We start from the raw sequence: 18,893 nt of genomic DNA on the forward strand, positions 1-18,893 counted from the left end.
TTGCTGTGGAATTCTGACAGACTCAGACAATTAAACCTGTTTAGTCTCAGGCAGACAGGGGATGTAGAAACCAGTGTGTTTCTTTGTGCTGGTCCCAAGCCTGGATAAATGGAGAGGGTTACGTCAAGCAAGGCATCCGGTGTAAAATTTTGCCAGATCAATATGTGGACAAGGATACAGATTTCTATACTGGATCAATCGAGTCCCAGGTTAACAATGGCCGCCACCAGTACTGTTAGCCAACAGGGTGCTGGCGGAAATTAGACTACCGAAGAAGAAGAAGAGGGAGAAGGTGTGTCGGAAGTCAGGGGTAGAAGAGGAAGGTAAAGAGAGTGGAAGTGAGGGTAGGAAGGTTGATCTATTGTGTGTGCAAGAGACTAGAAGGAAGGGTAGTAAGGCCAGGTATATTAGAGGTTGTTTCAAATTGTTCTACCACAGTGTGGATGGGAGGAGAAATTGGGTAGGAGTTATTCTGAAGGAACAGTATGTCAAGAGTGTTTTGGAGGTGAAAAGAGTTTCAGACAGAGTGATGATTATGAAGCTGGAAACTGAAGGTGTGATGATGAATGTTGTTAGTGCATATGCCCCGCAAGTTGGGTGTGAGATGGATGAGAAAGAAGATTTTAGGAGTGAGTTGGATGAAATGGTGGAGAGTGTACCCAACTGAGAGAGTGGTGATTGGACCAGATCTCAATAGACATTTTGTTGCAGGGAACAGAGGGGTTGAGGACGAGATGGGTAGGTATGGTGTCAAGGAGAGGAATGAAGAAGATCAGGTGATAGTAAATTTTTTAAAAAGATGGAAATGGCTGTGGTGAATATGTATTTAAGAAGTGGGGGGGAACACAGGGTGACGTACAAGACTGAAGGAAATGCACACAGGTAGATTATATCTTATAGAAGGAGGGTCAGTGTGAATGAGATTGTAGACTGCAAAGTGGTGGCAGGCGAAAGTGTTGTTAGGCAGCATAGGATGGTGGTTTGTGGGATGATGTTGGATATCAAGAAGAGGGGGGCAGAGCCAGGGATCAAATGATAAAAGTTGAAAAAGGAAGACCATAACGTGGAGTTCAGGAAGAAGGTAAGACAGGTAATGGGTGGCAATGAAGAGTTACCAGAATGCTGGGCAACTACAGCAGAAGTGGTAAGGGAGACAGCTAGAGAGGGTGCTTGGTGTGACATCTGGAGAGAGGAAGGAGAACAAAGAAACCTGGTGGTGGAATGGGGAAGTGCAGCAGAGTATACAGAGGAAGAGGATGGCAAAGAAGGAAGTGGAACAATCAGAGAGAAGCAGAAAGGAGTACAAGGAGATAAGGCATAAGGGGAAGAGAGAGGTGGTGAAGGTTAAAGATAGAGGTGTATGATGAGCTGTGAGGGACCGAGCTGGGAAAGATATGCAACAGGTTAGGGTAATAAAGGATAAAGATGGAAACATACTCACAAGTGAGGAGGGTGTGTTGAGCAGATGGAAAGAGAATTTTGAGAGGCTGATGAATGAAGAGAATGAGAGAGCAAGAAGGTTGGATGATGTGGAGATAGTGAATCAGGAAGTGCAACAGATTAGCAAGGAGGAAGTAAGGACAGCTATGAAGAGGATGAAGAATGGAAAAGCCGTTGGTCCAGATGACATACTGTACCTGTGGAAGCATGCAGGTGTTTAGGAGAGATGGCAGTGGAGTTTTTAACCAGATTGTTTAATGCAATCTTGGAAAGTGAGAGGGGGATGTGCAGAGCTGTATTGACTACAGCAGGATAAAATTGATGAGTACAGCATGAAGTTATGGGAAAGAGTAGTGGAAGCTAGTTTAAGAAGGAAAGTGATGATTAGCATTCAGCAATATGGTTGCATGCTAGGAGAGAGCAATACAGATGCAATGCTTGCTCCGAGGGTGTTGATGGAGAAGTATAGAGAAGGACAGAAGGAGTTGCATTGTGTCTTTGTGGACTTAGAGGAGGCATATGACAGAGTCCCTAGAGAGGAGTTGTGGACTTGTATAAGGAAGTTGAGAGTGGCACAGAAGTATGTAAGAGTGGTGCAGGATATCTACGAGGGAAATGTGACTGTGGTGAGGTCTGCGTTAGGAATGATGGATGCATTCAAGGTAGAGGTGGGCTTACATCAGTAGGGAGCAGGGCGAAGAGACTTAGGAGAGGTGGAGATATGCTTTAGAGAATAAAGGAATGAAGGTCAGTAGGAACAAAACAGAATACATGTGTGTGAATGAGAGGGAGGTCAGAGGTATGGCGAGGATGCAGGAAGTAGAGTTGACAAAGGTGAGTGAGTTTAAATACTTGGGATCAACAGTACAGAGTAACAAGGAGTGTGGAAGAGAGGTGGAGAAGATAGTGCAGGCAGGGTGGAGAAGAGTGTCAGGAGTGTTTTGTGACAGATGGGTACCAGCAAGAGTAGTAGTGAGACCAGCAATGTTATATGGGTTAGAGATGGTGGCACTGACCAAAAAACAGGAGACAGAGATGCAGGTGACAGAGTTAAAGTTAAGATTTTCTTTGGGTGTGACAAGGATGGACAGGATTAGAAATGAGTATATTAGAGAGTCAGCTCAGGTTGGACGGTTGGGAGACAAAGTCAGAGGGGTGAGATTGCATTGGTTTGGACATGTGCAGAGGAGAGATGGTGGGTATATTGGGAGAAGGATGTTAAGGATGGAGCTACCAGGTTAAAGGAAAAGAGAAAGGCCTAAGAAGAGGTTTATGGATGTGGTGAGAGAGGACATACAGATGGTGGGTGTAACGGAGCAAGATGCAGAGGACAGAAAGATATGGAAGAATATAATGCACTGTGGCAACCCCTAACAAGATTACCCAAAAGAAGAAGAGGTGACTGCATGGGGACTAAATTCAGGTCTTTAAAATCCTCAATCCATTGATAAAGCAAATCCAGCACAATTGTTTAAGCTTAAAGGTGAACCATATACTTGAGGACACCAGTGAAAATTAAGGGGAAATGCATTTAGGACTGAAGCCAGGAATCAGTTCTTTACATAAAGAGTTGTGGTACTTTGGAACTACCAAGACATGGAGTTGAAGCAGAAACCTTGACAACCTTTAAGAAGAATCTGGATGCGATATTGGGACATATTAGCTGTTAGCTAAACAAACAAGCTTCATGGACTGAATGGTCTCCTCTCATTTGTCAAATTTGTTATGCTCTGTTTTACCCTATAAATGATGTGCCTCTGCCTTCCATGCTTATAACTAACTAGAGCTACAGATCTTGTGCGTGGCATTGTGGCACATTGGTTCACAGAATGCAAATAGCTTAATCTGCATGATGAAATAGCCATTTTAACATTGCACACACAGAGTGTAACAGCATATGTGTCAATGAAAAGTGTCTTTTCTGTACAATGATGATCTGAAGTACAAGGTGGTATGCCTTTTGTTTACATAATGTAATCTGAAGATATGCATAGTATCAGTAACAACATTCTACATAGCTAATTTATTGTATATTGCCAGAACAAGAGTTCATTATTCAGCTAACACTGGAGCAATAATCCCACTAGTGACACTGTGTGACTATGAGCAAGTCATTTCACCTGCCTGTGCTCCAATTGGAAAAAACAAGGAACTGAAACCAATTGTATCTCAATTATTGTAAGTCACCTTGGATAAACACATAGAGCAAATAATAAATAAATAATGGTGTCCCGATGACCATGGGGTATTTTCCACACTACCTATAACATAACCACACATGCAGTAATGCACTAAGTAATATAACTATCAGGTAAGTCACACAAACTCCATGTTTGAAGTGATCCTACCCTTACTGTATTATTTGAAATACCCCTGCGTAACAACTGAATATACTGTAAATCATGGGGTGTTATGCTCAGGCTCAGTAATCTATAATAATAAAAGGCAAAGCCCTCACTGACTGACTGACTGACTCACTGACTCACTCATCACTAATTCTCCAACTTCCCGTGTAGGTGGAAGGCTAAAATTTGGCAGGGTCATTCCTTACAGCTTACTTACAAAAGTTAGGCAGGTTTCATTTCGAAATTCAAAGCGTAATGGTCATAATTGTAACATATTTTTTGTCCATACACTGTAATGGAGGAGGCGGAGTCACGTATCGTGTCATCACGCCTCCTACGTAATCACGTGAACTAAAAACAAGGAAGAGATTTACAGCACGAGTCACACGCGGGAACGAAGGTAAATGACGTTAATTTTTGAGTGTCTTTTAATACTGTGTAAGCATACATATTAACACATGTGCAATTAAACGTGTGCATTTACGGGGTGATTTCTCAGGCTTAAAAGCTCACCTTTTATCAAACGCGGGAACAAAGGTAACTGACGTTGTTCACTGTCTTTTAATACTGTGTAACCATACATATTAACACATGTGCAATTAAACGTGTGCATTTACGGGGTGATTTCTCAGGCTTAAAAGCTCGCCTTTTACTAAAAAGGTAAATGCAAAACTATTTTCAATCAGTTTATTGAAACACTCACGTTAAGGATTGCAATAACATATTCGCGAGATAAAAGAACGAAGTAGGGGGAAATGGAGGAAGAGCCGCGAACAGCTAAGAGCAAAAAATTAATTAAACAATTGAGAACGGAGCGAGTTAAGCATACAAGCATGTTCATAAGGGAAAGAAAGCACGGTGTAAAACGTAAGTTTAAATTAAGTTTATAGAAACGCTCCCGCTGCGGATTGCAATAACATATTCGCGAGATAAAAGTTTAATGAGAACACACGAGGTATAAACGAACCACACGCCGTGGCGCAACGTTAGGGGCAACAGTTTCAACCATTGTATGATCTGCTTCTCGCAACTGAAAGACGGCACATGGCGGATGTTAGCCGACTTGCTGACCGCAACGTTAGGGGCTTCAACTATGGCGCTGACGCCACATCTCAGTGCCAACACTTTGCAGACTGTACTTAAAAGACACGCCCTCCTCACTGGACAGTTAAAAACACCAATCAAACTAACGATGACATCAAGTATTACCCAATCAAAAGTAGGAAAGGAGGCATCTTCATAAAATGCGTGTGGGATGATTTGCATGAGACGCTGCTTTAAAAAAAATGCTAAAAAAAATACGGGATAAATCCCGTCCAGTATTGATTCAAAACGGGACGCCCAATTTCATTCTCAAACGCGGCACGATTCCGTATTTTAAAGGACGGGTGGCAACCCTACAGTGCCAGGTAACCACCCATACAATCAGATTGTGATTCAGACTAGGAATGCATTGAATGTAATTACCCCGATCTACATACAAGGCGAAAGTCTTGCAACATTCAAAGATGATGGTTTGGGATAAGTACACCATCTATCTATCTATCTACAACATAAAAGAGCTTATGAAGCCTTGAACCGAAAAAAGCAAGATCTCAGAGATCGTAAAAAAAAAAATAGGAGGTAATGTCGTTTTACTCGCTGTAGATTTTAGTCAAACATTACCAGTTATTCCACGAGGGAGACCAGCAGATGAACTCAACGCGTGTTTAAAATCCATGCTTCTCCCACGCTCGGTTATATGTCGCGTGTTCTCAGGTAGGTGCACCAAAAAATGTATACATTTAAGCATGTAATGGGCAAACAAAAAATGAGGTATACCCAAAGGCACTGCAGTAGTACTTTATGTAACTTTACTTCTTAAATGTTAATGTTTTACTGTTTAATAATTTATACGCTTCTTATATGTTGTTCAAATTCTTTTATCAAAATACCACTGACAGCGCAATGCACGATAACATGGAGTGAATACATCATACGCATCCGCCCACGGCTGCCCTGCTGTGCGCAGATAGGAGTTGATTCTACAATAAAATAAAATAAACATAAAAATAGTAAAACAATCATCACCCATAAACCGTGTGTGTGTGTATATATGTGTATATATATATGTTGATATGTGGATGTGTATATGTGTATATATATATATATATATATATATATATATATATATATATATATATATATATATATGTAGATATGTATATATATGTGTATATGTATATGTATATATATGTTTATATGTGTGTGTGTGTATTTTATATATATAAAACACAGCAACAGTCATAACAATGACAACACAATTACATTGACAATCATGTTACGTTATTTTTAAAATGTTTCCTTTTTTTTTCATAACCTCTTTAACACACTACTTCTCCGCTGCGAAGCGCGGGTATTTTGCTAGTGCTCTAATAAGCCTGCAACTGGAATAACATTCTGGTCACAACTGAAAACAACATCACAGCAGTAGAACCTTTGTAGAGATGATCAATCAGTCAAGAGTTTTCTGTGACTAAAGGGTCCGTCCTACTCCAAGAGACAGGGGGAATTAAACCTTTTTAGTCTCAAGTAGAGAAGGACACACCTAAAGACAGACCTAAAAGATGTCAGTAAGAGCCATTTGTTAGTTAGTTAGGTTATGTTAACTTGATAGAAGTATTGTCTTAGTTATGTTAAAATGTTTGCCTATAAATTAGTGCATAGTCAATGGAAGGTTCTGTTATAACCCCTACAAGCTAAATTGTAAATGGAATATAGTATCTATATATATAATTCACTAAGTCCATGGCAAGCAAGACTGCACGCAAGACCAAGCCCCGCCCACCAACAACTCACTAAGCAGCCGACCATGGTACACGCACTTCAAAGTCAACAATTCGAGCGAGAGCGAAAGCATTTGCCAAGAATGTTTTCATTAATCAAGAACGAAAGTCGGAGGTTCGAAGAAGATCATATACCGTCGTAGTTCCGACCATAAATGATGCCGACTGGCGATCCGGCGGCATTATTCCCATGACCCACCGGGTAGCCATTACTCCCACTGGCATGCCTCCGCATAAAGTCAAACTTAAAATTGGTTCCGTCGTCATGCTTCTCAGAAACCTCATGCCAGCAAGAAGTCTGTGTGATGGCACTAGACTGACTGTTCTCAGCATTCACCGCAATGTACTAGAGTGTAAAACAATCGCAGCTGCTACCTCACAAACTGTCCATATTCCCCGGATTTCCCTGACCCCATCAGATTCAAATTTGCCTTTTACTTTTACACGCAGACAATTTCCTGTTAGATTGGCTTTTGCAATGACAATTAATAAGGCACAGGGACAAACTTTCAAAAAGATATGCCTGTATCTGCCAAAACCAGTTTTCAGTCACGGACAATTGTATGTTGCTCTCTCCAGAGTTCCATCTTTTCGTTCAATTACAGTCATATTCTCAAACCCACCCCATTTGGACAACTGTGTCTTTCAGGAAGTGTTCACCCATGAATACATAATTATGCCGCCGGTTGGCTAGTTCTAATTATTTCATGTCATTCTGACTACAGCCTAGTTCAGTTTATGATCTGCCTTGCAGTTGGTAAGGCATGGAGGGCAAACAGTTTCAAATCGTACTGAATGTACAGAGCATATTGAACATGCTGCGGTTCTAAAGTGGAGCTTTTGTTAGATTGCCATAGAAAAGTAACAACTTTTAAGTGAAGTTTAACAGGAGAAAGCTAAGATTGTAATGAAGCAATCATTTTTGCTTTTTATCCTACGTGTGTAATAACCTTTTTCTGAATTTTTGTGATTTGTCCCTTTTTAAAGTTTAACTAAATGTTTTTAAAACAAACTTTATTGGACTGAGAAATTTATTTTGTTATGCGTTTGAATCATGGTGGATCCTACATTGCCAACTCAGTAGCTGCTCAATTTTGTGAACCTGGAAAAGACGCAGCTACAATGTCTTTGAAATTCTACGACATCAACAGAGTTGAACCAGCAGAATTCTATTAATCAAATAAAGAATTATGGAAATGAGGAACACCAGGGGAAAATAAGGAATATGCATTCATGATGGAATCCAATAATCACTAATTTGAGCAAAGGGTCATTCAGGATTTGGAACACAACTACGAAGTCACAGAAATAAAGCTGAATCGTTAATAAATTTTTAAAACTATCTGGACTTGGACCTGCTTACCTAGTAGCTTACCAAACAAGGCTGAGAAACCGAATGCTCTCTTCATCAAAATTCATATATTATATCTTGTAATAATCGTTGGGCTTAATCAATACTTGCATTAATAGTAATAAAAGGCCAAGACTAACAATAATGCAACCATGTAAATGAAAGGAGTGCTGCCAGTAGAGAGGTAAAATGCTGACAATGTTTCTTTAGTAGTAAAATTTCACTTCTAAAAGCCACCATCTCGGCCATAGGAGGAGGTTCTGCTGTCATCTTATACTTCTGCTTTCTTTGACTGTGCATTTGCACAAGATGCCAGGATATGTCCTTCATATGGAGATGCTTATAACAGCTGTAAAAAAATACAGCTGACTGTATAATCCACAGAAAAAAAATCAGTAGTTGTCTGTAAAGAAAGAGACTTGTGGAAATGCCTGACATATGCCAAAACCAAAAATTAGTACAATAGTGCCTTTATGCAAACTGAATCTCCAAGGAGGATGAATGCACAGATGTGGCTAAATTTATCCAGAATGGTCTAAAGGCAGCAGTGTTCCACAATCTCATAAACTTTCTTTTCATGCACACAGGGCACATTGTTTGCCAGGCACTAAAGTGAAATGCGTCTTCAGCCTCGAGCTACGGCTGCTTACTGTGTTCCCGTCTCTGGGAAGAGGCAGAATCATTTAAGGCAAGGGAAGGTGACCAGCTTTGTCATCCTTCTAAAGAACTCAACCATGACCCTGCATTTCTCATGTTGAAGGAGAAGTGTTGATGGAGAGTGTGGAGGCGTTTCTTTCATGGTATGGCTTGCACTCCATTGTTGGATACACCGTATGACTGATATTCCTGTAAGTTTGACATGTTACTGTCTTTCTCACTTTATGTGTTTTGGGGGGCCAGTAATGGAATGTTATCAGACCAATTCCCCTATCTGAAACTTGATTCTGTCCCCAGTTAATTGTTGACAATTGAAGGAATGAAGAGAGAGCAAATGCAGAAGCACTAGGAACCAGTTTCAAGTATCAATGTTTTGTTAAGACTGGCTTAATAAACTTAATTTTAACATTGGAGACTGTAGTTCCAGAAGTAGATGGTGGTGTCCATTACCAGCAATGTATGCTAAATTGGCTGCAGTTAATGGGACCTCTGAGGAGGATAGTCAAAGCACTGAGCTTGGCCATCCTAAATCTTGTGTTGAACATTGGTATAATAAATTTTAAATAAGTGTTGTCATTTGAACAAACCCAAATTTGTATTTCTTTTGAGGAGGCCATGTTCTATGAGTGTAGGTGACACCTTTTTGAAAATGTGTTGTTCTTTTTCTTCTGTCATTTAGAGTTCAGTTAAAAACACCCAAGTGTACTAAAGAGCATGATTAAAGACTGGCAGTTAGGCTGTAACATGTGTGTTAGAAAGCGCCATTGAAAGATAAATGGTCATTGATATTTTACCTCCAGGGATGAGAAATCCAAGAGCAGCTCTACAAAAGGCACCACTAGTGTTTGGCAGAGAACTTGTGTTTTGTGCTACTTCTGTACAGATGTTGCCCATGCATCAAAGAAGTGTGCATAAATACAAATGACCTATGTGGTGCTTGCAGGCTTTTTTCACCAGGCACTCGGGTTTTCCTCCTACACCCCCAAAGACATGCAAGTTATTTTGATTGGCAGCTTTACATTTGCCCATGTGTGTGTCTTCTGTGACAGAGTAGCACACTTTCCAGGCTTGCTTCCTGTCTTGTGCTCACTTTTGATGGAACAGACCCCCCACAAACCTAAATTGAATTACATGGATTTGATAATGTAGGTATCAAGGTTGTGGAATCATGGAAAAAAGAAGCTTCCAACTCCAACTCTAGAAAGCTTAGAAAGTGCAACTCTCACTCCACCTTTAGTAAGGTTTTAACTGTAGCTTTTATAGGAGACATACAGTGCATCCAGAAAGTATTCACAGCGCATCACTTTTTCTACATTTTGTTATGTTACAGCCTTATTCCAAAATGGATTAAATTCATTTTTTTCCTCAGAATTCTACACACAACACTCCATAATGACAATGTGAAAAAAGTTTACTTGAGGTTTTTGCAAATTTATTAAAAATAAAAAAACTGAGAAATCCCATGTACATAAGTATTCACAGCCTTTGCTCAATACTTTGTCGATGCACCTTTGGCAGCAATTACAGCCTCAAGTCTTTTTGAATATGATGCCACAAGCTTGGCGCACCTATCCTTGGCCAGTTTCGCCCATTCCTCTTTGCAGCACCTCTCAAGCTCCATCAGGTTGGATGGGAAGCGTCGGTGCACAGCCATTTTAAGATCTCTCCAGAGATGCTTAATCGGATTCAAATCTGGGCTCTGGCTGGGCCACTCAACGACATTCACAGAGCTGTCCTGAAGCCACTCCTTTGATATCTTGGCTGTGTGCTTAGGGTCATTGTCCTGCTGAAAGATGAACCATCGCCCCAGTCTGAGGTCAAGAGCGCTCTGGAGCAGGTTTTCATCCAGGATGTCTCTGTACATTGCTGCAGTCATCTTTCCCTTTATCCTGACTAGTCTCCCAGTCCCTGACACTGAAAAACATCCCCACAGCATGATGCTGTCACCACCATGCTTCACTGTAGGGATGGTATTGGCCTGGTGATGAGTGGTGCCTGGTTTCCTCCAAACATGACACCTGGCATTCACACCAAAGAGTTCAATCTTTGTCTCATCAGACTAGAGAATTTTCTTTCTCATGGTCTGAGAGTCCTTAAGGTGCCTTTTGGCAAACTCAGGGCGTGCTGCCATGTGCCTTTTACTAAGGAGTGGCTTCCGTCTGGCCACTCTACCATACAGGCCTGAGTGGTGGATTGCTGCAGAGATGGTTGTCCTTCTGGAAGGTTCTCCTCTCTCCACAGAAGACATCTGGAGCTCTGACAGAGTGACCATTGGGTTCTTGGTCACCTCCCTGACTAAGGCCCTTCTCCCCTGATTGCTCAGTTTAGATGGCCGGCCAGCTCTAGGAAAAGTCCTGGTGGCTTCGAACTTCTTCCACTTACGGATGATGGAGGCCACTGTTCTCATTGGGACCTTCAAAGCAGCAGAAATTTTTTTGTAACCTTCCCCAGATTTGTGCCTCGAGACAATCCTGTATCGGAGGTCTACAGACAATTCCTTTGACTTCATGCTTGGTTTGTGCTCTGACATGGACTGTCAACTGTGGGACCTTATATAGACAGGTGTGTGCCTTTCCAAATCATGTCCAGTCAACTGAATTTACCACAGGTGGACTCCAATTAAGCTGCAGAAACATCTCAAGGATGATCAGGGGAAACAGGATGCACCTGAGCTCAATTTTGAGCTTCATGGCAAAGGCTGTGAATATTTATGTACATGTGCTTTCTCAGTTTTTTTATTTTTAATAAATTTGCAAAAATCTCAAGTAATCTTTTTTCACGTTGTCATTATGGAGTGTTGTGTGTAGAATTCTGAGGAAAAAAATGAATTTAATCCATTTTGGAATAAGGCTGTAACATAACAAAATGTGGAAAAAGTGATGCTCTGAGAATACTTTCCGGATGCACTGTATATTATTACGTATTATTCTGATTGGTTGGCAATAAATAAAGCACATTATTGTAAATGCAGTGAATTGGGGTGCTACCCAGTGAAGATGTGCATTAGAAGGTTCACCTTTGGTAGTTTTGTGTGACTAATGCTTCTAAATGCAATGCACACTAAAGTATAATAAGGAACTCTTTGCTTTTTTTCTCATTTAAATCCAAGCAGGTCAGAAATGTAGAGATTATCGTATTTTTGATGCTAGTGTGTTTAACAGGAACCTGATCTCACTGTGTGGAAAGCAATTTCTGTATCAAAAACAAAAGTGGAAGTTGGCATCTCATGCCAAATAAGCACTTTCACTTAACAAAAGCACAGGTTCATGTCCAAAGTGCATGTCTTAATTTGTTGTGGTTTACCCTAATAAAAATCTAAATGGCCAGTGTGTCTCGAAGTACCAAAAAGCCGCACTCCTTGACATGTTTCTAGCAAGCAGTCAAAAGCAGAGTACCACTTTGCTGGTTACCTTTTTTTTTTTTTTTCTTTTTTCCTGTGTGTCATTCATTGGCCCTCTCATAAAAATAAAAAATCATCTGTTAACAGATTTAAAATTATTATTGTTTTTTTTTTTTTGATTATTGTAGAGGGATTGTACCAAGTTAATTACAAAACATTGCTGCAGATTAATTCAATTTGAGTGTCTGTTGAAAATTAGATTAAAAAATCAGCTCTAATGTATACTCTGGACATGCATTGGCACTTGCTCCTGCTCCATAACGTTATTTGCATGTCTTGCTTGTGCTGCATAGTTTAAATCAAGTGGCTTCCCCCGTTCAACCGCTGCGGCCATTTCCTCCCACTTTAAACCAAATTACATTTTGTAGCTGGGGTATCTGTCTGTTCTTTTTAGTGTATTAGCCACGGAAAAACAGACGGATTGTCATAGTTTGAGTTGTAGTTCTTCATCTTAAAAGACTTGTGACTCAAGCGCTGGAGATGGAATCGAGTAAAAATTTTGTAAGATGTCACCAAAAAACTGGCTCTATGACTCCACAGCCCTGCCATCTATTTTTAATTAGCTTATTATAAGATAATGTGGAATGGGAGCCTAGCCCAAGAGAGTTGGACAGCAAGACAGGAACCAACCGTAGATGTCACCTTCATGGACACACTGTGCCAACTTAAAGCTACCAAGCAAGCTAACCTGCAAATATTTAGGATGTGGGAGGAAAACCCAAGTAGTGGGCAGGTGTGCCAACTCAACAAAAATAGTGATGGGTTTTGGGGTTTGTACCCAGTGTTCTGAAGCTGTGAGGTGCTAATATTCTGTATTAATCAAACCTAATCTAAACCCACCTAATCAAAGCACCGTGATGTGATGGATTAAAAGCCAGAAGTCTACATGACCATCATCATCAAGTCCTTCCAGTGGGAACCCTAACTACAAAGAGGACTGTTTCATTTATGTTAGGTAGAATGCCCAGAGGGGGCTGGGTCATCTCGCGGCCTGAAACCCCTGCAGATTTTATTTTTTCTCTCCAGCCATCTGGAGTTTTTTTTTTGTTTTTTCTGTCCTCCCTGGCCATCGGACCTTACTCTTATTCTATGTTAATTAGTGTTGTCTTAATCTAATTCTTACTTTGACTTTTAGTTCTCTTTTCTTCATTATGTAAAGCACTTTGAGCTACATTATTTCTATGAAAATGTGCTATATAAATAAATGTTGTTGTTGTGTTTTTTTTTCTTCTTTAAACGTTAGTTCTTGTGTGAAATACAGTGTGACCACCAGGCAGCCCTTAAGTTGACTCAGAAGCCAGAATACATGGGAAAGGCACTATACAAATAAAATGTATTATTGTTATTACAGTAATCCCTCACCTGTCGCGGGGGTTACGTTACAGAGCCCCCCGCGATAGGTGAAAATCCGCGAAGTAGCGACCTATATTTATTTTATTATTTATACATATTTTAAGGCTTTATAAACCCTTCCCACACTCTTATAAACCTTTCTCACTCTCTTGTTAACCTTTCCCACGCTCTTATAAACACATCCTATGCTCTTAAACACTTTCTACATTCTTCAACACCTCAGACCAACACTGCACACTGCACGCAGTGATCAGACGTCAATGTGTCTGCACTCGCTTTGTGAAGGGGGGCAGCTGAACTCACGCTGAGCAGAAATGGACTTTGTGCTGCTTCTGCCAAAATGCCTGCTTGTCGCTCTGCGTGAGGAGTGTGTGTGTGGGTGTGTGAGGGCTGAACGCACATTCGCTCAAACCCCCCTCCCCGGAGGCGCAGTGGGCTCCTGCCACTTCGCATTGTCAAGGGGGTGGGGAGCTGAATGAACGCTAAGGAGAAGTGGACTTTGTGCTGGCTTTGTGCTGCTTGTCGCTCTGCGTGTCAATAATTTTAAAGGCTTGTATTTTCCTGTCTCACTGTCTTGTCTTGCGTGAAGTTAAAATGTTTTATAATAGTGAGATGTTACTCATATCCTTAGCCCGACATCCACATATCATATGTGTTAACAAAGTGTGTTTTATAAGTTTACATGTGTTTAAAGCATGTGGGATGGGTATTTTAAGGCTTAAACTATAAAAATGTTTATTTATATGGTCTTTCTATATCGCGGATTTTCTCCTGTTGCTGATGGGTCTGGAACATAACTTCCGCGATAGGCGGGCAATCACTTGTATTTAAAAACCCGCGAAGTCGTGAATCCACGAAAAGTGAACCGCGAAGTAGCGAGGGATTACTGTATTATTATTATTACATGCCAAAGAGACCATAATAGTACAGACAGAGGCATTTATTATGCAAGGGAGAGAGAAAAACACAGTGAACTGCACAAAATAAACTTCATAAAACAAATAATTTACAGCTCCATAAAGAGGATTTTTACACTCGTCTAACATGTAGAGTGATTTATGCACTATCCCACCAAAAATGTTACAGAAATACACTGCTCTCTCCTCGCATACCTCTTTGGCCCCCTCACTAGCACCCTTCACTTAAAATCTCACCATTTGTCATTGGCCGACTTAACGGGTCATAATTATTTGTTAGCTTTGTTAATTTTACACTTGTCATTATATCATTTTTAATTATTTTTGCATCTCTATTTTGAGTACTCTCTCATTGCAGTGGTGCTCGGTTGCATCACATGACCACAGAAAGCGGTCACCAACACCATAAATAATATTTAAGATGCTGGCACACTAGTCCTGACATTTAAAATTTTCAATTTAGTAACAAACCTCTTTAATGGTGTTAGCAGTGAAATAATTTTAGGCAGTCAGGATTTTGTATGTATGTTTTTGACTACAAGTTTTGGATAATCTTTTAGCTATGGTATTGGGTTTCTTTTGAATTTTTCAAATCAGATCGATTCAGTTTTATTGTCCCAAGAAGAACATTTTGATTTGTCATCTGGTTTGACAGAGAGGCCACAATGTAACATCAAAAACACAGCCAATAAACATAAACTCAGTACAAATAAATAAAATATAGCAGAAATCATAATAACTAACATCAGGTTCTGCATATTAAAATATTAAACCAACAGTAAGAAATGCCAAATGACTGAATCAAATGTTAACTGTTTATCCTATGATTTAATCCTCTGGATGTTTATTAAGCTTGAACTATTTAGAAAATTAAGAGCAGTTGGAATGAAGGAGTATTTGAACCGGTTGCTTTTTATCCTTGAAACCTTGAACCTGTGACCTGATGGCAACAACCGGAATTCAGAATGCAGAGGGTGAGTCCTGTCTGGCAGAACGCACTTTGCTTTCCGTAATACTTGCTTGTTAAACAGGTCTGTGAGATCGGAGTGTTGAGACCTTGTTATTTTACAGCTATGTTTTACAATTTATTTTTATCTGTTTTTTTGTTGCTGACATTAAGATTTCCAAATGTGGTCAGCAGGTCATCTTTAAAGACGGACTCAATACAAGATTTATAAATTAGTGATGTAATGGTGTGACTTATATAGAGGGATATATTTACACCACTGTTGATTAATATGTATTCAAAAAAAATCATGAGCATACAAAGAGATAAGTATTATCTTTTATTGAGCACTATCACTGTAAGGGTTAAATTGGAAAAGACTTTTGCCTGTATATTTTTTATGTACCTGAATAAGCTAGAAACCACCAATATATTACAGTATATGTCAAAGGTCAGGTATGCACAGAAGGGTGGGGAGAGAAAATCCCTCTCTTCCAGACAGGGACTGTGAACTTGAGGTTGGAAATATTGGTGGCAAGTACTGGACCGGTACTAGGTGGGAATAGGCCCTGTGAAGCGTGTATGTAGGGAAAGATGCTACGCCCATTAAGCTGGGAAATATTAGTGGAACCAGTTGGAGGCAGGATGGCGGTAAATGGACTGTTGAGAGTCAGATGAAAGAGACAAACGTGTGGGGAGATAGGAATTGTAATAAAAGTATGGTTTGCCCATCTTTGGGCGCTTGTTTCACTTGATCTGAGTCCGTGTATACATCACACAGTAAAGCCTGATTCTGCTGCCTTCCTGAGACTCCTTGTGCCTTCTTTTAAAGGCCGGGTGCCACACCTTTGCCATGACACTCACACTAAAAAGACTTGGCTTCCGTAGAGTCGCTGCTGTCTCCTTTTGCAGACAGCCTCTGTGTTTTCATTAAAAGACAGTTTTGAGCATATGATTGTCCCCAGATATTTATTACTGTTAGCAGTTTCCACTGCCTGATTGTTTCATGTGAGTGAATAGGGTTTCTTCTAAAATTGATTATTAGTCTCTTAGTTTCTGTAACATTTAGATGTGGAAAAGACTCATCACAGCAGTTAATTATTACAATAACTTTAATAAATCAAAACAGTGTCACAATGGCACAGTGCACTTAGGTACTGTACAATCTTGGAAGTGCTAAAAGGTCAATCATAAGTAAGGAAGGATATGAAATAATAACAAGAAGACGATAAATAAATAATACAGGTCAGGTTGGGGAGCATACACTGGTACAGCACGTTGCCACACCCACCACACGATGAAACAGCACGGGATTCTGGCAGACACGCGGTCCAGTCACACCCTCAGAAATGATCATCTATCTGCAACAGCCAGGTGTTAATGTGGGTGACACCTGGGCCTATTCCAGCCACTCGATTCCTCAACAATGAGGATCCTGCGAGATGGATCACCCTCAGGGAGTTGTGCTACATGGCCTCAGTGCCATAACTGACACTCCTTCACAATGCAGGTAATGTGCCTCATTTGGGACTCCATGAGCAACCGCTCATTCGACACAAAGTCAAACCAGCGGTACCCAAGGATTCTCCAAAGAGACACAGTACTAAAGGAGTCCAGTCTTCATCTCAGATCACTGGATAGCGTCCATGTCTCGCCACCACAAAGCACCAGGACTCTAAAGACTTGGACCTTCGTCCTTCTGCACTGATATCGGGAGCGCCACACACCCCTTTCCAGCGACCTCATGACCCCCATGCTCTCCCAATCCATCTACTGAGTTCACAGGAAGAGTCACCAGAGACATAAATGTTGCTTCCAATGTAAGTAAACCTCTCAACAAGGTAGAGACAAATAATACAATAATTAATAAATAATACAAATAATAATACAAGAATAAACTCACATTCTCATAACTGTAAACCTACTTTTACTTACCCCTGTATATGGAACATCTCAAGTAAAGTAAAATGCAAACCAATGAACAAAACAAAATAATCATGCAAAAATGGCATAATTATTTTTTATTCAAAAATTGAAATGCAGAGATGGTGGTTTTGTTTTGTGGACGTGCTCACCCCCCTTTGTCTAGCAGTTTCTCTCTCGTTTGTCTTTGGTGATGGAGTCACTTTTTCAGCTTTATGCTGTAGCCTTGTACTTCTTTCTTCTTCCGACTTGTTAACTTGGGACTGCCTTGCCGGCTCTTTGAGCTTCATGCTGTAGCCTCGCACTTCTGGGCCGGACAGACAGAAACTTCCACGTATAGACGTTTATATATAAGATGTTTAACCAATCACAAGTTGAATGATATTTTCTGCATAGTTTAGACTGCAGAATGTTTTGACAGCTTGTTTTTGTTTAGGTGTATTCACATATACTCCATGAAGCACCATAGCCATAGCCATGTCTGTTTTTCTGTCTGTCTGCATGAAACAACTCACCCTGTGAACTGATTTTGTTGGCACACTTTTTGTTCAAGGACATTTGTCAAGGCAGTTACATTTTTCTTAACACATGTTGAACAGATCACGCTGTACACAGATTTAAAATTTTAAAATCTCCCATTGAAAAGCACTGGTGAATTTATCAATCTTAAAACAGAGAAACATTCAGCGTGCCTTTAACAACAATAAGTTTACAGTTTTAATGTTACCTTTACAGCAGTTACACCAATTTGGATATTTTATAGATTTTCCTCATTTTCTCCTCCAATAGTTGCAACTGATGGCAAACAGATCTTCAATACAAGTTAATGAAAAACCAACAGCAGAGTAGAATGTCGCAGTCACTGGCCAATTTTGCACGTGTGAGACGTAAACCTGCTATTAGCAAATCCAGCTCAGCGTGCAAGGAAACCTCTGCATGCATCTCCTCCATGCTTTATATCGTAGCAGGTAAGCTAAATGATCTTACTAGCTGTAAAAGTATAAAATGCAAGCACGAGAAACAAAGGGCTATCAAGATATGAATGAACTACCTTGTGATGTGTAAGCCGTTGTGCGCAGAGCAGCCTTGAGTCAGTGAGCGCAGATCTCTCTCTTGATCAGCTTTTTACATCTGAGCTCGGCCATTTTTCCCCACTCTTCAAGCTCTGGAGACTGTGAGTGAACTGCCATTCTCAAGTCCAGGCACTGGAAGCTCTCGACCAGCAGGCAAAGTGCGCAAGGCAGGAACAACCCGCAGACAAGGCACCAGCCCATCGCAGGGAGGTGATTACTTACGCAAATGATTCGTTTGTGCTTTATATTTGTGATTAATGTAGACCATTTATAGAGATCTGTCTTCACATTGACATTAAGTGAGCTGAATGACTTCCGGCCTGTCGCTCTGACATCACATGTGATGAAGACCATGGAGCAGCTGCTGCTTCACCACCTGAGGCCACAGATCCGTCACACCCTCGACCCTCTGCAGTTTGCATACCAGGAGAAGGTTGGAGCGGAGGATGCCATCATCTATATGCTACACCAATCACTCTCCCACTTGGACAGAGGCAGTGGTGCTGTAAGAATTATGTTTCTGGACTTCTCTAGTGCCTTCAACACCATCCAACCTCTGCTCCTTAGGGACAAGTTGACAGAGATGGGTGTAGATTCATACCTGGTGGCATGGATCGTGGACTATCTTAAAGACAGACCTCAGTATGTGCGTCTCGGGAACTG

The sequence above is a fragment of the Erpetoichthys calabaricus genome, chromosome 8 (genome assembly GCF_900747795.2).
Source record: "Erpetoichthys calabaricus chromosome 8, fErpCal1.3, whole genome shotgun sequence".
NCBI lineage: Eukaryota > Metazoa > Chordata > Cladistia > Polypteriformes > Polypteridae > Erpetoichthys > Erpetoichthys calabaricus.